The 21,043-nt window shown below is 37.1% G+C and overlaps 1 pseudogene; it reads right to left on the reverse strand.

Annotated features, from left to right (window-relative positions):
- The window catches only part of LOC141578988 (dynein axonemal assembly factor 11-like), a 169,935-nt pseudogene extending 157,681 nt beyond the window's left edge, over window positions 1–12,254 (reverse strand).
- Window positions 12,255–21,043: the final 8,789 nt, after the last annotated feature.

A 21,043-nucleotide genomic window follows, 5' to 3' on the forward strand; every position in this document is an offset into this window, starting at 1 on the left:
ACCAAGCACTGTTTATTCGTATTTCTTGACATTTTGTGTACATTGCACACCATTCAAATGCACTGCCAAATATTTCACTTTCAGCAAACTCCCTTTTCCAAGCATATTTTATTAAAGTATACCACACATAAAAAGAACACAAAACTTCAATGTACATAGCCATAAATTATGAAAACACAGGCACTTGTGAAACCTCACAAGAAGGCAATAAATAAAACACTGCCATTACCCCAGGTACACACCTATGTTGCTGATTCTCCCTCAATCACCACCCACCTCTTTCTCCCCATAGGTTTTTAATACCATAAATTCTAATGCAGTAGATTAATCTGGCAATATTAAATAAACATTCATATAGAAGGACTCGTATATATTTATATTATATATATTTATTTATATTTATGTATTCATTTTTCCTCATTTGTCTTTTAGAAATAGCGTTTGGCTGTACAATTCTCCTCTAATTCTCTTTCCTGTCATGCTTTTCTCTCAGATACATGCAAAGGGCAGAACTGCTAAAACCTAAGATCTGCATGTTTTCAAATAGAGTGGATGATTCCAAAAGGTTCTGCAAAGATTGGTGGTAACTTTTTGAGTATTTTCCCTAGCCAACACTTTATACAGACAAATAATCAGCTAAAGCATATTAAGATACATTTTTTTTAACTTTTAAAAAGTGATTGAAACATAGTTGACATATTTTGTTCGTTTCAGGTATACTACATGACGGTTTGACATTTGCATACATGGTGAAGTCATCACCACAGTAAGTCTAGTAACCATGTGTCCCCATATAAAGTTACTAAAATGTGATTGACAATGTTCCTTAAGCTGTATATTACATCCCTGTGGCTCACTCATTATATAACTGGAGGTTTGTACCTTTTATTCCCCTTCACCTATTTTGCTGGGCCCCCTAACCCCTCCCTTTTGGCAACCACCCCCTTTGTTCCTTGTACCCGCGAGTATGTCTCCATTTTGTTTGTTTTGTTTTGTTTATTCCATGTATAAGTGAGACTGTGCAGTATTTGTCCCTGCCCAGGCATCCCAGCACCGGTGGAGACAGACTGGGGGTGGGGACAGCTTCCGGCACTAAGAAGCTGGAGTGAGGACTCCGAAACCGTGCTTGCCAGCACCAGTGTCTTCGTGCTAGAATGAGTTCCCCCAAATGGCTGCTGGCAGCATCTGTGTCCCCAGCGGGAGCCACAGCTGCTTACTCCTTCTCTAGGATACTCTCCAAGATCAACAAGTGGATCCAACTCAGGGTCCTTTCAGGTTAACTGTCTCTGCGCTGGGAGTCGGAGCGTGTGAGATTTTGGGTATGCCCTTCAGGAGAGGGAGGTCCTTTTTTCCTACAGCTCTCTGTCTCTCCTGTACACAAGTCCCACTGGCCTCCAAATTCTGACATTCTGGTGGTTCATCCTTCCAGTGCAGGACTCCTGGGGTGGGGAGCCCATTGTGGGGTTCAGAATCCTTGCTTCTTGGGGAGAACTTCTGCAATTGTGATTATCCCCCAGTTTTTGAGTCACCTACCTGGGGTTATGGGTCTTGACCGTGCCACATCTTTGCCCCTTCTACCCATCTTGTTGTGGTTATAAACTAGTTTAAGTAGTACTATGCAAAGTAGGATAGTTAAAACTCTTGACAAATAATTCTGTTTACCCCATAAATGTTATGCACATACTCTTTGCACTGAGTAAAACCAAGTCCCATGGGTCAAAATCAATGACACTGCAGCCTGATGTTTCAAATCAGTGGCGGCGTCCAGGGTTAACTGTAAAGTGTTTATCTTCATAATTCTATATAATTTTGGTTCAGATCCAACACTATTGGGTGTGTGTTTTTCCTTTGGAACTATGTTAGCTGCATCAGGAAATGCATAACTGTTAGAATCTACTACTAGTTTCTCGGTTTGCTTGCTGCTTTCATTTGTTTGCTCCCTGCCCATGTCCAAGGTAGTTTTCACAGACCTGGATGATTTTTCTGCCACCTGTAATTACCTTCTCTATTTGGGGCATGCAGATTACTAAATACCTGTTGTCTAAGATTTCCTAGCGGAGATGCTGTAAGGTTTGAACTTTGCAGGAAGTATAAGCTGATGTGACTTCCCCTTGATCATTACTCTCACACAGATTGACTGTACATTGACATCAGTTTCCTATACCTGTAGACAGCAAGATCCAGGATGATCTGGTTATATTTCCCATCATCTTCCAAGAGAAGTAAAGTTTGGGCTCATTTATTTTCAGGGCTTTTCCATCTGTAGTGATCAAATTCTAGATGGTTTACATTTCTTCTTTGTGGTACTTAATTTGTCCTGGTCTCTCCATCCTTTTTCCATGTCTAAGAGTTTCCAGTCTAAAGTCAGGTGTAAACATAAGAGAGCTTATACCAGAATGCTGGTCTTCTTTGCTTTCACCTGATTTCTTTTGGATGAGATGCTCTTCTAGTATTTCTAGCGTCTGGTAGTATTTGGTCTCTAAAGAAGATAGGATGGTAGTGATGATAGCTGTGTGCCAATGTCCATCAAAGCCTGGGTTTCTTTTCTTCCTGTCTTGAAGTTTCCTCTGAACCACTTTTCTGTATTTGGCACATTTGAAACAATAAACTCTTCCTTCCCATTTACTGGATAATTCTGCAATTCTTGAATTCCTCCTGATCTCCCCTTCTTTACCATCCCACACTTTAATTGTTGAAGTGTTGCCACCACCAACTTCCAGGAGCAATCAAAGTCAGCATAGGGGTTACCCATGCAAAAGAACCCCTTCCAGATGGACGCTGTGCTGCAGGGCTTTGCTGTTGCTCAGCTCTCCAATGAAATGTATGATCAAGCTAGATTTTTTCAGCCCTTCGGATTCTTTCAAATTTTCAATCGTTTCAGTGTTGTTTGAAGCTAATTTAAAATACTTTTCCACTGAGATTGCTTTAAAGGTAGAAAATCCTGGCGCCATTTGTCAATACGGTCTCTTTCTATTTCTTGCTGATGTAAGGAGACTTCCTCCAGGGGAAAAATTACGCAGTCACTGTGTTTGGCATTCCAGCATTCTGTCCAGTAATGTCTTCTGTTACCCCATCCAAAGCACCTTTCTGATTGGTGGGCCTGGGAAGCCTAACTGGGATCCCAAGGGCTGTCGGTAATAATGCATACTTCAATCATTAATAGATGAGTGTTCTGTTTGTGCTACATCCTTGCCAGCACTTTGTATGTCAATTTTTTTTTAATTTTAGCCATTTTGGTGTCTGTGCCAGAATGTGTATATCATTGCAATTTGAATTTACATCCTCTTTATGATGATTGATATTCATCTTCTTTCCTATGTTTATTGGAAATTTGAGTGTTTTCAGTTGTGAAGTGTTAGCTCAAATCTCTAAGCCATTTCTCTATGTGTTATCTTTTCATCTTAATGATGTATAGTTCTTTATCAATTCAGGATGTGAGCCCACTGTCTATTTTATGTGTGTGGCAAGTGATTTTTCCTAGTCTGTTGATTTAGATATTTTATTGTGAAAAAGCTCAAACATTTGAGAGATAATTTGTGAGAAGAATATAATGAATCTATATTTATCATTACCTAGCTTCAAGAATTATTACTCCACAATCTATTTTCACCTTTACCTCATCCACTTTTATACACAATTGGATTATCTTGAAGTAATGATTCTAAGATATTGTGGCTCCTTTTATCTGTAATATTACATTGTGTATGTACACCACAATTTCTTTATCCATTCATCTGTTGATGGACATATCTTCCATGTCTTGGCTATTGTACACAGATGAGATACAATTTAAATTAAATCTATACAAATTCAAAAGCTTGTCCACATAAAGTTGAGTTTCTTTCTCAGAATCATCTTATATGAAGAGCAAAATATAATTCTGAAATGCTTGTAAATTTTTCCTTTAGTGGTTCCAAAAAATCTTATAAATGTGAGACTAAAAATAATTGTTAGAAAGAATTATTTTAGAGCATTATTTTTCATATCAAGTGCATTTGTTCACATTTGAAAATATAGCCACAAAAACCATAGAGAAAATATCTTATCCTTCTATTTTTAAATGAGCAGAATTAGAAGTAGAGATGGCCTTTACCTGTTGCATGATTTTTATTTTTTATCCAAATGGCTAACCCATGGAGACCGATACATGGTTCATTTCTTCCCTTTCATGTATATCTAGTATGATGCTATAAACTGTACTATAATGTCATAAAAATACATGCTTTTAAATTATTATCTGAAGAAATACATAAAACCATCACTAAATATATTTAACTAAAGAAAATAATCTCATTTTCTAGCTTCTAACTTGAATACTAGCCTGGGGAACCAAAAGTGCCTATGCTCAGGATAACACAGACTCCTTCAAAGTGAATTCTTCCTTATTAAGGATTGTCTAAATCAAACTCCAGTGGGAATACTCTTCTTGTGTGTTTTTATAACATATATGTTTCTTTGTTTCAACAAATCCAACCCCTGTCCTACAGATGGTAATGCCGCATTGTGTGCACAAGTTGTACTCTTGAGAACACCCTGTTTTGGATTCCAGAACCTGAGATACAGCAGCAGCTGACAGAGCTCATCTGTTTGACCCACAGAGTGTAGTCCCAGCAGTTTCTATGTGACTTGGACAATCAATTGTTTTTCTTCTTGTTCTTCAGAATTTTGTGTCTAGAGTCTAACCAATAAATCAAATCAAGAACTAATAAACTATGGCCCAGGGGCCAAATCTGGCCCACAAAACTAAGAATCTTTTCCATATTGTTAAATTGTTCATTTTAAATGGCTGCAGAAATACTTAAATAATGTTCTTAACTTTTCCTCTTGGCCCATAAAAATGAAAAGATAACTATTGAGCCCTTTGAGAAAATGTTCGCCAACACTATTCTGGATAGTTCCTAAAGTGTTTTCTTGATTGAGTCTTTGACTCAAAATGAAAATATATTTGCCTTTTTATCAGCCAAAGTAAAGCCAAAAACCAATCTAAGTGTTTCGAATAGAAGCCGTTGATAGAAGGAACAGCAGCTTACCAGAATGTGAAAAGGCTTGGGTTAAGTTTCTGGCAGCATTTTGATGATCAGAAACCCAAAGTTACTGGCTGAGTTACGCCCCACCCAAAATCATATGCTAAAGCTCTAACCCTCCTCAGAATGGGATTATATTTAGAGAGAGGGCAAATAAAGAGGTGATTAAGTTAAAATTAGTCTGTTAGGGTGGGCCCTAATATAATCTGACAGGTGCCCTTATAATAAGAGAAAATCTAGACACAGAGACAACAGGGAGGTGCGTGCACAGATGAAAAAACATGAGAAGACATAGCAAGAAGGCGGCCAACTGCAAGCCAAGGGGAGAAGCCTCTTGCCAACACCTTGATCTTGGACTTCTAGCCTCCAGAGATGTGAGGAAATAAATTTCTGTTGTTGAAGTCATGCTGCTTGTGTAGTTTCTTATGGCAGCCCTAGCAAACTAATAAAAGAAATCCAAGAAACTGCCACTAACGACCTCTGGTCCTATGGGACCAAATTGTGTGATTTTTTCAAGAGGACACACAAATGCCTCAATCAAAACATGTCAATCATCCCATGAAGTTCACACACCTGCATAACGACCACTTCTGCTTCTCTTCTATTTATCTTTTATTCTGCAAGCACCTCTCTTCAGTATGACCTAAATTTGAATCTGCTGCCTGCAGAGACTGGGAAAAAAGTATTTTCTGAATTTCAAGCATCTGTGATTCTTATAAATGCAGAAAAGTAAAATTCAACAACAGGAGCAAATTAATTATTCTAGAGGTCAAAATAAGCAGAGGCGTCCCCTCCTACAGTCATCTGTACCGGTTCTGGCTGTGATTAACTCCTGAACAACACAAGAACAGTATCAGGCTTTAATCAAACATGATGTAACTGTCTCTTATACTTAGATGTGCTCACCTTTCTCTCTGCAAAAAGAAGCATAACATCTGATTAAGAGAAAGAGGACCATACTTATCTGTTTGATGTTAATTTATTTTTAATTCACTTACAATCCCCTTTGGATATACTGAAATTAAATAAATATTTTCAAATTCCATTTTCAGTTAGGCAATGTTAGCCAGCAGACCAGTGCTTCCTCATAGAACAGCTAGGAAATTTATATTTAAAAATACACAAATCATCTACTTGAGGGCAGTGGAAAGCTTCAGAGATGACTAAGCGGCTTAAGACATAGGCATTAGAAAGAGCTGAGACCTCAGTGTCTTCAAAGGGTGAGCAATTTGCTACCTCTGAGGAAATTTGCTAGTTTGGGGCTTGGATAAAATTTCTGGGAATTGGGTACAGAACCTGAAGAAAATTCCAGTAAAGGGAATGCAGGAGAGGAGAAATAGGAGAATTTCCAAGTTGATCGGGAGCCGTTTCAAATATTTGACATGTTTCCAGTTTAGAACATTTTTCAAAGGTAGGTGACATTTATTGATTTAGAGTTTGGATCCATTAGGGAGAAGAATCTTACAGGATACATCGGACTGTTAGCTGAAACCCCTGGAGTGCTAGGCTAATGCAGAGACAAACTGAGTAAACTGAGCCTTACCAGAGCTGTACCCTAACCTGACTCAGCAAAGCACCTGCTTGAATTTTCTACCACCCAGTTTTGCTAGTGGTCAGTAAGGTGAATTCTTTTTAGAGGAAGTGAAATCATCTAGAGTCACACTACACTTTTAACAACTAAAACTTGGATTTCCTTAAAAATTAAGTTTGTCTTAAAAAAAAAAAAAAAGAAAAAAAATCAAAACAAAAGGGAAGTAGAAATTGCCCTCTAAATAGTCCAGAAATTGAAACTGACTGACAAGGACTTCAGACATTTAGGACTATTATGTTCCAGGAATGGAGAAAAACATGAAGAAAAGTGATGCTAATTATAGAATTTCCCAAGAGAATTAGCATCTATAAAATCAAATTAAATAGGAATTCAGGAAAAGGAAAAGTACAATAATTGAATGCAGGAACTTATCCGATGGGTTTAACAGCAGATTAAAACAGAAGAACTTATTATAGTCTGCCACTAAACTCAGTTGATAGTCAACCAACAAAAAAAAATTACTAAGCCATTGACAGCTCTCAAGCTAACACACCAAATCCAGACTATCTGCTAACCCGCATTGATTAACTTGGTCCAATCCAATGTGATGTCCCTTACTTTTTTTTTTAATTTAATTTTATGTTTTATTGAAATGTAGTCGGTTTACAATGTTAATTTCAGGTGTACAGCTAAGCGATTCAGTTATACATATACATACATATATAGATATATTTCAGATTCTTTTCTATTATATGTTATTATAAGAAATTAAATATAGTTCCCTGCGCTATATGGTAAGTCCTTGTTGTTTATCTATTTTATATATAGTAGTGTGCATCTGTTAATCCCAAACCCCTAATTTATCCCTCCCCTGCCCTTTCCCCTTTGATAACCGTAGTTAGTTTTCTATGTGAGTCTATTTTTGGTTTCTAAATAAACTTTATACCACTTTTTTTTAGATTCCACATATAAGTGATGTCATATGATATTTGCCTTTCTCTGTTTGATGAACAAAAGAAGTGAGACAGAAAATAGTATATATTTATTTCGTGCCGGTCTCAGCCTATCAATAACCAATACTGTGGCTGGATCAGCCCTTGTGATCCTTATTGTGGTTGCAAGATGCCCTTCAGCAAAAACCATCAGGAAACTTTGAAAGAAATAGGGGTTTGTTACATACAAGACCTGGGAATCACACAGCACACCTGGAGCCACACAGCAAGATCACGAGGAGAGAGAGAGAGCAGGCTTATGGGCCTGGGATTCTGCTTTTATTGGGGTTGAGGGTGGGAGCCTAGGGTTTCTTAGGTTCATTCATCATCGGAGAATTAAAAACATAAGAACGGAGATTTAAAGCATGGGAAGAGAATAAAACAAGTAGCCCAGGTGGTTCCTTGTTGGAATCAACCAAGATCTTTAAAGAAAGGAGCCTCCGTGGGGACAAGTGGCCTGGCTCTTTACCTAGTGGGGTGGCTGGCCCTGTGTTTATCTGCCATAGCTGTCTTTGAAGGGAATTCCTCTTTTAAATGGATGCTTCAGCAAACAAGCTGATGTCAAGCACTTGCATTACAAAAAATAAAAAAAGAAACAACAGTCAGGCTTATACCACAATATTGTATGAGTTTATTTATATGAATTCAGTATAAGACAAAACTAATCTTTGTCAATAGAAATCAGAACACTGGTCTTCTGTGTGCTGGGGATTAAGAGGGATTTATACATAAAGGGTTATTCTGAGATAATGGATATGTTCTATTTCAGGACTGATGGGATGGTTGCATCTGGGAGTAATTATCAAAAAACTTATAAAACACATACTAAAACTATATGAGTTTACTTTATGTAAATCGTCTCTCAATTAAGTTGATTTAAATAGCAAAAATTTAGATTTATGTTAAGTTATGGTATATTAATTACAAGAACTATTCCAGAGGGTTATTGAATTCTGTGAACTGTAATAAAACTAAAACCTCATGCAAGTATTAGCATGACCAGTATTTGGTCAATTAATTTGAAAATTGGTCAAAATATGGTGTCATTAAAAACAATGCATATATACTTTGAATACCTTGATAGTTAAAATTTATAAGATCATCATTAGCCAGTCCTTTTTTTTTTTTTTTTTTAGTGGAAGGTCTTCCAGGGAATGTGGTTCTGCTGACTTCAGTTTCACTTCACTTTCTTTAATAATATAAACTGTAATGTATCAGAAGATTATTAGTTTGAATTTTTTCAAGAGGTAGTAAGACTTCAAAGACATTACAAACTGAGGACAGAATAATTCCAGATTTTCACAGTATTTCCCCTCAGTATTTTATTTTTACTTCACCTATATCTAATTAATAAGCTTTAATCTCTTTGCTTTTGATCTAGTTTTCATAGAAACATAGAAATTTAAAGTCTTGATATGTATATGACTCAACATTGTGAATAGTGACTTATTAATTATCTAATTATGACAAATACAACAGACATTATTGGTTCAGAAATTAATGTCCTCTTTTTTGGAGGGAACAAAAGTACATAAATGTACTAGAATCATAGTTTCCATACATTTTGGTCTCAAGATCCATTATGGTCTTAAAATCTACTGAGGATCCCAAAGAGCCTTTTTTTAATGTGGTTATTTCTACCAAAACTACCTGTATTTGATCTTACAAGTGAGAACTTTTTAAAGTGCTGATTTCTTTATTTATTTAAAAATAATAATTTTCGTAATCCCCATCATTGAAGATTTTCAGTGTGCATAAAATGCTGACTCAGAACAGTTCTGTGCTTATTTTCTGTGGGTTTTAGTAAAATATTTATAACCCAACCACAATATTTATACATCAAGATGGCAAATTTATATTAAGACTGCAAATTCAATATTTTCCATCGTGTCTGTCCCCAGTGCCATGCCTCTTACATTAATGGAAGGTGGACACTAGGCAAATGGCAGTGAAAGAAAAAAAAGTCCATTCTTTAATGAAGAATTCAGGTACATTAGCCACTTCTTATTTTATGGTGGATCGTGTTCTCTTAATGTTCACTGTTATTTGTTGGCAAAATAAAAGTGCCTTAAGTTAAAAGTTTGTTTTGAGACCCATTAAAAAAAAATCAGTATCAATTCATAATGTACTTATTTACAAGTCCTTTTTTTGCATGTCTATTATAAATTTAATATTGTAAATGTATTCAAATTCATTTGCATGCCTATGGCTGCCTTTGATTAAACTTCTTCCCCCCCTAAAAAATAAACCCATTAATGGTTGACATAAATAACATAATTATGAAAGATAGTTGTATTTTCCAAAACAAAAATAATTAGTGAGAAGAGAAACATTCTTTTGTTTCTTTTTCTTTTTTGCAAATCTCAAATCTTTAAGGACTTCTTTAATAGATGACAGCTGGATTTTCATATTTGCATTTGCATACAATCTGTTGTGATGTGCTACTTAGGTTGAGGTATGTTTTAAAACAAATACAGCCTCACATACAGACATAGATTTAGAAATGGAAATAGTGCTTGAAAAGCCTGTTAATATTACTTGGAATATCATTGTTCATGTTATGAGAAAACACATCAAGGGATAGTTTCTTAAAGGTTAGTTTTAATGTAGAATCTGAGTCCGTATCAATGAACTTTTCTTGCTATATTACATTAAATCCATTGGATAGACCTTTTACTCCTGAAAGGATTTGTATCAACATGAATTTACCAATTGGAAAATACTGGTTTGCTGAGTTATGGAGAACTTCCAAATCTTGATTCAATTCATTATATCAAAATTCGCATTTTTAAAAAATCTCACAGATATTATCAGATACATCTTTAAGTACTGAGACGTTGTTAATCTCAAATGGCAGATATACGTCCTCCAAAATTCTAATTCTCACTTGAAATATCAAATTGTATCATTGGTCACAAAAAAGACCACTGTTTTCTACTTTGTTCCATTTTGGAGCAAAGTCCACAAATATCCTCTAATACGCATAGTTTGCCTGTCAGACCCTTCTTCAGGTAAAGATGATGTCACAGGAAAAAAAGCAGCTAATTCAGCACAACTCAAACAACCACTGAAGCCCTTTTCCCAGAGCCAACCGTTTGCTTCGGTTTTCAGCGGAAGAGCATCCCATTTTGTGACACGAAATACAAAATAAAATAAAAACAAAACGTACTAAAGTGTTGAGATTTAATAAGGTTAATATTAGTCGTTATTTCATCACTGGCCTAGTTTTCATTAGTGTGTGGTGGTGGAGAACCCAGTGATTACTTAGTGCAGCCTGAGCAATGACCAAGATTCTTTCTCTAGCACTGTTTTACCACTTTGGTTTTTGTAACATCAGTATAAATGTCAATACAGTGAAAAAATGCCATTGATGTCGTTGTGTTACTATGAAAATGGGTTGACCTCATAGATACCCTAAAAGTATGTTAAGAATGTCCAAAGCTTTCAAGACCACACTTCAAGAATCACTGTATTGAAGGAGAACTAACATGTCACTTGTCATGAATGTGTGATGTGCTTGGAGTTGTTTCTTTTCTAGAAGAGCTCTTACTTTTCAAATAGTTGGTTAATTGAAGTTTGATTAAAGGAATCTGTGCTATGCACAGGAGTGATACAGAAAAGGATATCATTTTCTTCTTAAGTGGGATTATTTCCAAATTCATTATTAATTCTCTCTAGTATTTGTGTGACATTTTGAAGGGTGAGCATTATTAGCTCCATTTTATAGATTAAGGAACTGAGACTACTATTTGGTGGAGACAATAATACATGTTAATTCATAGGGCTAGGACTTTGTTTAAAAATCTTTTAGTCACACGTGGGAGTTGGAATTCAAGGAAAATACTGTTTTAGGTCTATTTTCACTATGAAATACAATATATTTATAAGCTCATTACCTCTTACTGATCAACACTTAGGCAGTAAAATATGCAGGAGACCTTGGTTCAAACAATTAACTGTACTTAACTGAAGGGGGTCATTGTTAATCCTAGTCAATAAAATGGCTAATAGATAGATAATCCCTTTTCAAAGATACAAGCTCAAACTGTCTTTAAAATGACATTTTCTCCTGAAAATCTATTAAGACAAAATAAGAAACCCTTTTAAAAGATACTTTAGTTTTTACTCTAAAACGAGGTAAACAACTCTGTTATTTGAAATATCTTTAATGCAGTTTCCTCCAATACAATGCATTACTTCATTAATCTCATTGTTTGCTATTCTAAACCAATATTCCATTATTAGGTTTGTTTGTTTGCTTTTGTCCCTGCTCTAGGTAGAAAATTAGTTTTTGAACAAATTCAATATATCCAGAAAAAATTAAACGTCCTGAATTGCCATTCTGTTATTCGAGCAGAATTTTATTTTTCTGCAGGCGAGCTTTGCACGTGTCAAATGTCTTGAAGTTATAGGGCTGAATCAGAGTCTCTTCATCTGGAAAGTGATAGTTCATAGGGATGTTAAGTGCCTCTTAATTGCTTAAAATTCTGGACTTTTGTTCTGTCCGGTGTTATATTCTGATGTACAAATATAGGATGGAAAAAGAGTATCTTGGCTCTTAAAGAGAAGACTCTTTGCATTATGTTCATGATCCCTAAACTATTGTCCCCAGTCATCAGTCAGATGGGCCAGTACAGAGCATCTGGTGCCCAAAACCAGCCAACTCTTTGTTGGAACTACTCACTTCTCAATTGTCTTGGCAGCCATCACGACGGCCCACACACTTTATACGCAGAGTCACCTTTAAGTGCAGTTAGAACCCTGGCATTCTAAAATCCAGGATCTCCCCACAATTTTAGTGGTACCAAATTATTCTCCAATGTACTGAGAGTGGTGTATCTTTAACTGTGTACATAACATTAGATGACTTCAAGGGGTTTTTTTTTGTTTTGTTTTTATTTTTGGGGGGAAGGAATGTTACCTCGTCTTCCTCTCTACATCTCCCAGAATGAACAACACAACTGACTCCTTCACTGAAGCACTGAAAGCCTCACCCTAAAGGCCGTGGGGATAAAGTCTTAAGATCTCACCATGGACTCAGTCTAAATTTCTGACTATGAAGTGAGAAAGGCCAAGTGACAAAGAGATGGCCACCAAATACACCAGAGAAGCAGCAGGTGGCTTGATCGGGACTGTGTGCTTTGCTAATGTGCAATAACTTTTAAGGATACGTTAACCCCCGAAGTAAAAAGGTGCAATTGACAGACGCTTGAATGCTGTCTATTTCAGTGCTTTTTATCTGCAGTGACATCCTCATCAAAATTCAATGACAATCCTTAACACTTTACTAGGAAATTAAATGGAAGGCCAGGTGATTTGTTTCAATAAATTGGAAATTATAACAGTGCCAGCAATTTTCTTCCATTTCTCTTGCTTCATACTGCTTGGTGTTTTGAAGTTAAATTTCCTTGTTCCTTTAAAAATTCTTTCATTCACTTATTCCATTATGTCAAAATTGCCTCACACTAAAACCTACAGATATAAAAACTGGTAAGATGAGGCAACTGCCTTCAAAGAGTTTTAAGCTAATCCGGGAATCAGTAGACAGTGTCAGTGCTATAGGAAAATGTGATTGTGCCAACTAGCATCCTTTGGGTGATTTTTGTCAGATGTAACCCTTAGAACCATGTCTATAAATTTACCTAATTAGCTTGTGTTGGGTTAAAAAAAAGAGATGAAATTTCTAAAGCATTATTGTCAATCTATCCACAGTAGTGGATTTAGCACCCTGAAGGTGACCTCAGTTTTTAGAAACCTGAAATAAGTCACTTATAATAAGTCACTCAACCCTCCTAGCCCCGCCTTCCCCACCTGAAAAAATACAGGGAACAAATTATTGAATAGTCTCCTTGACAGTTGCACAGATTTCTGACGAATGGATGCTTCTGAGTCCCCATTGTTTACCGTCTCCACAGACAGGACTCTGTTAATGAAACGGCTAATTGGATTTCTGTAATCCTGTCGTCATTGTGTGTGAGGTGACATTTTGCCGGCATTTCTCTTGTGGCTCCTTCAGTGTGATAGGGAACATGTTCCCACAGCCAGCTTGGCTTTCGTTGTTTTGCTGGAATGGCAGTTCCCTCTGTTGGTGTAATGGAATCATTGCCCTCCCAAACAGAGCTCTGCTGCTCAGCATTTGAATAGAAAAGAATAGGAAAATGATCGTCTGATTAGTCAAAAAGGCTCATGTTCAAAATCCATTTCCAAAATCAAATAATAGAATTGGATTGAGTTCAGAGTGGAGGAATGACTTAGGTATTATTACATACTGTAGGACATACTCATTGACCAGCAGAATGGGGAAGGACTTAAAGTCCTAAATTCTTACTCTTCTGTTTCATAAGAAGTAACTTCTTCAAAAGAGCAGGGGTCAGGGGACTGTTTTAGACAGATTTTTCTAGAAGTGAAAGGTCAGGACCGAAGCCACAATTCAAGTACCAAATAAAAGTTATTTAACATACTGAGATGATAATTAGTATTGCAATTTAGAATTTGATAATTATTAAGTATAGAAATGATAGGGATTTTATGTATTTGAATTTTAAATAATATATTTATTTTCTAGAAATTCTACCAATTTTTGTTTTGAGCTACCTTTCTATCAGGGTGGCAGAAAATTGGCATTAATCATGTTGAAAGTCATCCCCACCCTTTTCCAGGATATCGTGTCTAAGTTTACACTATTTAACTTGATTTGGGGGGTGGGTGTTGGGGATAGTTCTCAAAGCCAGCGATTCACTCAAGCTTTCACTAAGACATCTTCAATCCGTTCAGACCTCGGGCCTCAGCCCAGGCAGGTTACACCGGAGATACTCCATCAGGTTCAAGAATGCTCCTTACTACTTGTGTGCATTCAGATGCGTGGGAGCCATTTAGCCACCTTCAGGCCAGGCATAGGCAATATCTTCGGTTGTGAGAATCCATAGCTACCTGGACACACAGTAAAGTGCTTTCCCATTTAGTTGTTTCAGTTCATCAGCATGGCATCATCCTGCCTTGAAGCTAGAACCTCACTTTCTTCCTAAGCTTCCATGGGGTTAGGTCAGCAGTTCAGCGCTCCACCCAGCGTGCCTCTGTCCTGCCCTGCAGCTACCTTGCTTACACTCTCAGTCTCCATGTCCACCTCTACTTCACCCTCAGCAAATGATCTATATCCTGGCTCACAGGTAGAGTAACGGGGAGTAATAAAGCCTTGATCATACACGTGACACCTTTTCTAATATTGCTTGTGTCTTCTGTAGTGCTTTGCATTCTCCAGAGAGCCTAGGCTTTGGAAAAGAAAATTTCTCTTAAAAAAAAAAATATATATATATTTATATATATTATATACACACATATGAGGAGATTTATTATACAAATTGACTCATGCAATTATGGAAGTCTCATGATCTGGAGGCTAGATGTCCAAGAAAGTCAGTGATGTAAATCAGTTTAAATCCGAAGGTCTGGGAACAGAGGGCCAGCAATATAACTGTCAGTCCGAGTCCAGTGGCCTGAGAATCAGAAGAGTAAGTCTCAGTCTGAGCCTTTAAGCCTGAGAACGAGGAGCACTGATATCTGAGGGCAGGAGGAGATGGATATCCGAGCTCAAACAGAGAGCAAACTAGTTCTTCCTCTGCATTTTCTTTCTATGGTAGGACCTCAAGTGATATGCCAGCTTGCATTGGTGAAGGCCATCTCCTTTATTCATCCTGCAGATTCACATGCTGATCTCTCCCAGAAAGGCCCTCACAGACACACCCAGAAATCATGCTTGCCGGCTACCTGGGCATACTTTAGTCCAATCAAGTTGACAAATAACCTTGATCATTGCATGTCCACCCCTTGTCTACCTGGCACCCATGTGCATCTCTCTGAAACATAGTTAATTTTCAAATAAATATAATAACAAGGTTATAATTCCACTTAGCATGATACAACTGTCCTGCAACTGAAAAGGCACTACTGCTTTCCCAAAAGGAGGAGGTAAGGGCCTGAAGTAATGTTCACTCTTCTCCTGATATCCCCTAACTTAAAAAATATAGTTACCAATTCTTAAATACTGGTATAAATCAGTAAATCTTATGTTAGATGATAAGGCATAAGAGAGGAAAGAAAACAAAGAAATTATGTATGTGATGTGTGTATATATAATATATATATACACACACACACACACATATCACATATATATATTTATAAAATAAGAAAATACTGATGAGAATTCCAGTCCTTGTTTCTGTATTTCAGACACACCCTTCCTTACTTCCATTGTGGAGGAGTACTTCAACTTCCCCTTGGTAATGAGGACTAGTTTCCTTTGCCAACACTGTTACTCCCTGCTTAGCTGATTAAGAATTAAGAAGCATCAGGATGTGGCTGTGTGGCAGTCTTTCTTTCTTTCTTCCTTTTTTTTTTTTTTTTTTTTTTGGTAACGGGTCATGTGGTTGTAGCTATTTATTTTTTTGTATTGAAGTTTAGTCAGTTTACAACGTTGTGTTCATTTCTGGTGTATAGCATAGTGATTCAATTATATATATATATATATATATACACACATTCTTTTTAATATTCTTTTTCATTATAGGCTATTAGAAGGTATTGAATATAGTTCCCTGTGCTGTACAGTAGAAACTTGCTGTTTATCTATTTTATATATAGTAGTCAGTACCTGCAAAGCCCAAACTCCCAATTTATCTAGCTCTCCACCTCTCTCTTTCCCCCTGGTAACGAGTTTGTTTTCTATGTCTGTGAGTCTGTTTCTGTTTTGTAAATAACTTCATTTGTCTCTCTCTTTTTTTTTTTTTAGAGTCCACATATAAGTGATATTATATGGCATTTTTATTTCTATTTCTGACTTACTTCACTTAGTATGACAATTTCCAGATCCATCCATTTGATGCAAATGGCACTATGTTATTCTTTTTTGTGGATGATAGTATTCCAATCTTTATCCAATCATCTAATGATGAACACTTAGGTTGTTTATACGTCTTGGCTATTGTAAACAGTGCTGCTGTGAAAACTGGGGTGCATGAATCTTTTCAAATTAGAGTTCCCTCCAGATATATGCCCAGGAGGGGGCTTGCTGGGTCAAATGGTTAATCTATTTTTAGTTTTTTGAGGAATCTCCATGCCATTTTCCATAATGGCTGCACCAAACTACTTTCCCACCAACAGTGTAGGAGGGTTCACTTTTCTGCACACCCTCTCCAGCATTTATTGTTTGTGAACTTTTTAACAATGGCCATTCTGACTAGTATGAGGTGATACCTCATTGTAATTTTTTGATTTGCATTTCTCTAATAGTTAGTGATATTGAGTATTTTTTTCATTTGTTTATTGGCCATTTTTATGTCCTCACTGGATAATTGCTTGTTTAGATCTTCTGCTCATTTTTTAATTTGGTTGTTTATTTATTTTATTTTATTTATTTTTTGTTATTGGGTTGTATGAGCTGTTTGTATATTCTGGAAATTAAACCCTTATCAGTTGCATCATTTGCAGATAGTTTCTCCCATTCTGTAGGTTGTCTGTTTGTCTTGTTTATGGTTTCCTTTGCTGTGCAAAGGCTTATAAGTTTAATTAGGTCCCATTTCCTTATTTTGGCTCTTATTTCTACTGCCTTGGTAGACTGCCCTAAGAGAACATTGCTAAGATTTATGTCACAGAATGTTTTGCCTATGTTTTCTTCCAGGAGGTTTATAGTGTCTTGTCTTATGTTTAAGTCTTTAAACCATTTTGAGTTTATTTTTGTGTATGGTGTGAGGGAGTGTTCTAACTTCATTGATTTACATGTGGCTGTCCAGTTTTCTCAACACCATCTGCTGAAGAGACTGTCTTTTCTCCATTGTATATTCTTGCCTCTCCTTAGAAGACTAATTGAACATCAGTGTGTGGGTTTACTTCTGGTCTCTCTCTTCTGATCCATTGATCCATATGTCTGTTTTTGTGCCAAAATCATGCTGTTTTGATCACAAAAGACCCAGAATTGCCAAAGCAGTCGTGAAGAAAAAGAACAACACTGAGTGGCAGTCTTAAATTCCAGTTCAATGAAATTATTGTTGTCTCCTAGTGGAAGCATTTCTCCCACTGTAACTAAGAACTCTAAGTGAGCAGAGCATAAAGTCAGAAAAGCAGGAAGCAAAAAATTGGCCAGTGGGTCACCAGGGGTAATAGTGAGTAGTAATCATTGTCAGTTTCACACCATGAACCAGGAATCCAGGCTATCAGGGAAGCAGCACCAGATTGGATACTGATTCAGATCAAGCACATCTCTCTGGAAAACCTTGTCCCAGCCCTGCAAGGTACTGCCACCTAGCTGGTAGTATAACTGAATCTTCAAAGGCTATCCCATCATTCTATCAAACCAGCTGTTTCAGGATGGTAGGAAACACTGTAACACCAGGGAATTCCATGAGCATAGGGCCATTGATGACTTCTTTTTGCTTAAAAGTGAGTTCCTCATCACAAGCAATGCATTGTGGAGTACCATGACCATGGGAATGCATTCTGTAAGTCATGGATTTAGTTTTGACAGAAGCATCGCATGAAACAATTGCAAATCTGTATCCAGAGTGTCTATTCTAATAGGGAAACAATGTTGCCCCTTCCATGATGGAAGCTTTCCAATCTAATCAACTTGCCACTAGGTAGCTGGCAGATCATCCGGGGAAATGATGCCATACTGGGGGCTGAATGTTTATCTCTGCTGATGGTAGACTGGGTACTCAGAGATGGCTATAGCTAGGTCAGTCTTGGTGAGTGGAAGTCCATATAGCTGAGTCCATGCATAACTTCCATTCCAGCCACAATGGTCACTTTGTTCACGAGCCCATTGAGCAATGAAGCAATGACAGGGGTGGCTGAGGAAAGACTGGTACCCATAGAACAGGTCACCCTATCCACTTGATGATTAAAACCCTCCTGTGCTAAGGCTATCCTTTGGTGAGCATTGACATAGGATATAACTATCTTCATGTTTTTGCCCATTCAGAGGGGTCTAACCACATATCTCCTAGCACCAGTTTTACAGTCATGTTCCTTTCAAGTACATGACCTTCAGCTAAAGCATTGGCTACAGCCCATGAATCAGCATATAATCGCATGTCTGATCATCTCTTCTTCTAAGTAAAGTGAACAACAACTTTGATCCTGAAGCTCTGTCCACTGTGAGAATTTCCCTTCATCACTGTCCCTCTGGCTGTCCCAGACAGGGACTTGGGGTGCTTCAGCCATCTACTTTGGGCTGGTGCCTGCCTATCCTGTGGAACCAGTTGTAAACGAGGCCTTCTCTTCCTCTGTCAAGTCGTCATAGGGAATTTCCCACAAGACCAGAGGTGCAGGCTGGGAGAGAGAAGGCAGTGTAGCAGGACTGGGGACCTGGACACTTGGGCCACTTCTTCATGTAATTAACTTGTGCCCTCAGAGTCTCTCAGACTGTTCATTAGGGAGGCCAGGAAGACCCATGATGTGCTGTCTGGAAGCTGAAGAACAGGTGGGAAGACTGGTGTAATTCACTCTGAGTCCAAAGGCCTGAGGACCCGGGGAGCATAATAGTGTAGGTCCAGGTTCAAGGTGAAGGCCTAAAGGCCAGCAGCACTGATGTCCTAGAGCAGGAGGAGATGGATGTCCCAGCTCACACAGAAAGCAAATATGCTCTTCCTCCGCCTCTCTGCCCTATGCCGGCTACCAATTCAAATGCTAATCTCCTCCGGAAACAACCTCACAGACATACTCAGAAATAAAGCTTACCAGCTATCTGGGCATCACTGAGCCCAGTCAAGTGGACATAAAATTAGCCATCACAACACACAAAAATGTATTTCAAAATCCAGCCAGTTCCCATCATGTGCCTGGGGTAGACCAAGATGCTCCGCATTGCCTAGATTACACCCTACTGCAAGTCCATTATCTGCTCACAAACGTTCTATGTTGTCTTTTCCAACATTACTGAATTTTTAACTTTATCTGTCCATTTTAAGACTTTAAAAGAAACGTATCTGAAAAAAATCTAGTGTGTATTTAATTAAGTGGATTCTCACAAAAATACCTTGCCATTGTTTCCATATATAGCCACTGGCATAAGTATATTCTTGGTAGGATGGCTTAGAAAATTGTAGAAATGAGCAATAAAGGAAAGAATCCATGTAAAGGCGCTTAGTAAAAGGCCAAAAACAAAGACAATGGCCCCTAATGATTATTATTATTATTACCATTGTATCATTATTTTGCTTAATAAGAATGATTTTAATGAAGAAGACACTATACTCTATATTTTAACAGAGAAAATTCAGAATTTTCTCCTTTACATTAACAAGAGGAAGTGAGAAAGGGATTTTTTAAAAATAAATAGGTATTTATTATATGAGGGCCATCAAAATTGGTTTAAATTCCAAATGGAATTTTCAATATTGGCAATGAAAGAAAAGTATTCACTTACTTCAGGGAGGAATAAATATAACCTGGGAGACACTTGATAAAAATCACTTCAAAATTCTGGTACACAATTTTACAATCACTTCTCAAACTACAATCATGCTTAAGGAGAATAAAATTTGAAGAAAGTAAAGGACTGCAATTAAGATTCATTAATATTCTATTCAAGTTCTGTAGTCAACAGTCACTTTTGTTTTGATATATTCAGTCCTTGGCTCACTTGTAATATTTCTGAATGTGCTGAAACAGACCTGCGAATGGCACAAAAGAGAAGCTAATTTCGTATTTGCTGGAGGAAGAAAAATTTTTTAAATGACCAATTAAATGATTATTAAATGTCTTAATTTCCCTGCTATCAGTATAGTCTCCAATTCACATAAGATAGAGTTGAATAATAAAGCCATCTTACCATTTGACATTCTTTCTAAGCCATTAACACCATTTTTTCCTGTTCAGATTACTCCCAGCACACTGAGGAAAAGACTATTTGCAAATAAATAGTGTGTCCTTTAAACCTTTATTGCTGTGCAATTTAGGATAAGGAAATAAAGAATTTATCTCAAAAAATATTAATAGGTCTCTACTAGATCTTATTTCAGGTAAATTCCTATTACTTGCAAAGAGTTTTCTGATTTCTCTTAGGATACTTTTAAAAAACATGATTATCTTTTTTCTTAGTGACAGATTCATCTGTCAAGCAACATCCCCAGTGACAGCATGCACATTGAATACCTAAAAAATAGATCAGAAGTAAAAGCACATGCAATGCATTGCCGTTTTGCAGATCGGGTTCATTTTAACTAACTTACCTTCCTACCTTGACGCTGTGGCTTTTAAAGAGCTTTATAAAAGCAAGTAAGTGGTTTTATACTTTTTGAGATTTCTTAAGAGTATTAGTGTTTCCTTTATTTGGGCTCACGCATAAGAATGGGGGTGGGAAAATGTGCTAATGTGCAAATAAGTCACACAATTTTAATTGCCCTAAATAGGGAGTAATTTAAGGTGTGGACACTTTTATGATTTAAATACTCAGAGTATATATTTAAACTCATAACCTTTGTTTGCATTGATCCAGACCC

Source organism: Camelus bactrianus, chromosome 10, assembly GCF_048773025.1.
Source record: "Camelus bactrianus isolate YW-2024 breed Bactrian camel chromosome 10, ASM4877302v1, whole genome shotgun sequence".
NCBI lineage: Eukaryota > Metazoa > Chordata > Mammalia > Artiodactyla > Camelidae > Camelus > Camelus bactrianus.